The sequence below is a fragment of the Entamoeba histolytica genome, genomic scaffold, assembly GCF_000208925.1.
Source record: "Entamoeba histolytica HM-1:IMSS scf_1104750518741 genomic scaffold, whole genome shotgun sequence".
NCBI classification, from domain to species: domain Eukaryota; phylum Evosea; order Mastigamoebida; family Endamoebidae; genus Entamoeba; species Entamoeba histolytica.
The window spans coordinates 1-1,355 of NW_001915212.1; the positions used below are offsets into that span (position 1 = coordinate 1).

At 17.6% G+C, this 1,355-nt stretch overlaps 1 annotated feature.

Moving 5' to 3' along the window:
* Positions 1–888: 888 nt before the first annotated feature.
* Positions 889–1,355: a repeat region.

Genomic DNA, 1,355 nt, shown 5'->3' on the forward strand with positions numbered 1-1,355 from the left:
ATATTTATGTTTATATTTTATAATCATTTCTATTCATTTTGTATGAAATATTAATGAAATAGATGATTTGATGAATCATATTTATTTTTATTATTTTTATTATTTTATTTATATGTTATTTATCTATCGTATTTTTATATATTTATTTCTCTGTTTATATTATTTATATCATTGTATTCTTCTTATTATCTATATATTATTATATTCTTCTTATTTTATGTTTTTATGTTTATATTATTTAGATTTTCTTATTGTTATTCTTTTATATTTAGTTGTATTAGATTATTTGAATATTCATATTTATTCATCTTTTATATTATTATCATTTATATCTATTTTCATTTTATATTTATTCTGTTTTGATTTATATTAATATTAAATTTATCTTTTATATTTTGATTTTATTATTATATCATTGATTATTATTTCTCGTTTTATTTATCATTTATTCTTATTATTCTTTTGTTTTTCTATATTCTATATCATATATTAATATCATTTTCATTTATATGTTATCACTTATTATATGTTATAATAACATAACACATATGAATGAATATATAATAAACATCATGTTTAAATTATACATATGAATAATAAAAATAAAAATAATAAAATATTTTCAACAATAAAATAATATTAATCATTTTACATCATTAAATTAGACACTTTTTATTGAATATTTCTAATTTTTACATTAAAAATACACTTTTTATTTCATTCTTTTCTTCTTTTATCATATCTTTTGTTTTATTACTCTTTATCTTCTTTTTATCTTCTTCTACTTTATCTTTATTCTTTCTTCATCATATCCAACTTTTTACTTTATTTTTATTCTTTTATATCATTCATTCTCTTCTTTTTCCATTATTTGTTTTTTTAGTTGCCATTCTGACATCTTTTAATTTCTCTATTTTCATTAGCTTATTCTTTAATTCTTTATACATATTTCTTTTCTTCAAATAGGCTCCATTAATATTGTGATCAGCCACAATAGTCATATCAAATAATAGACTAGTTTTATTCTTTTTATCTATACATATATATCTGGTATTTTGTGATATTGTCCATCACTTTTAGGCATTATTTGTTTGTTACATATCGTTGTGATGTCTTTATATTGGAATGTTGTTTCATATTGTATTTTTATATTGATTATTTCCTATGTATTTTCTTATTAATCAATATTATAATGCCAATATTGTCATGTTTTTCCATTTGTGATTTTTTATGACCAATATAAGATAGTAGAATGTGTTCTACTGTAGCTATCTTTTCTTTACAAAGTGTGGAATATTTCAATCTTTCATTTTTCATTATTTTTGCTTTTTTATACCCACAAAATATTGCTCCAT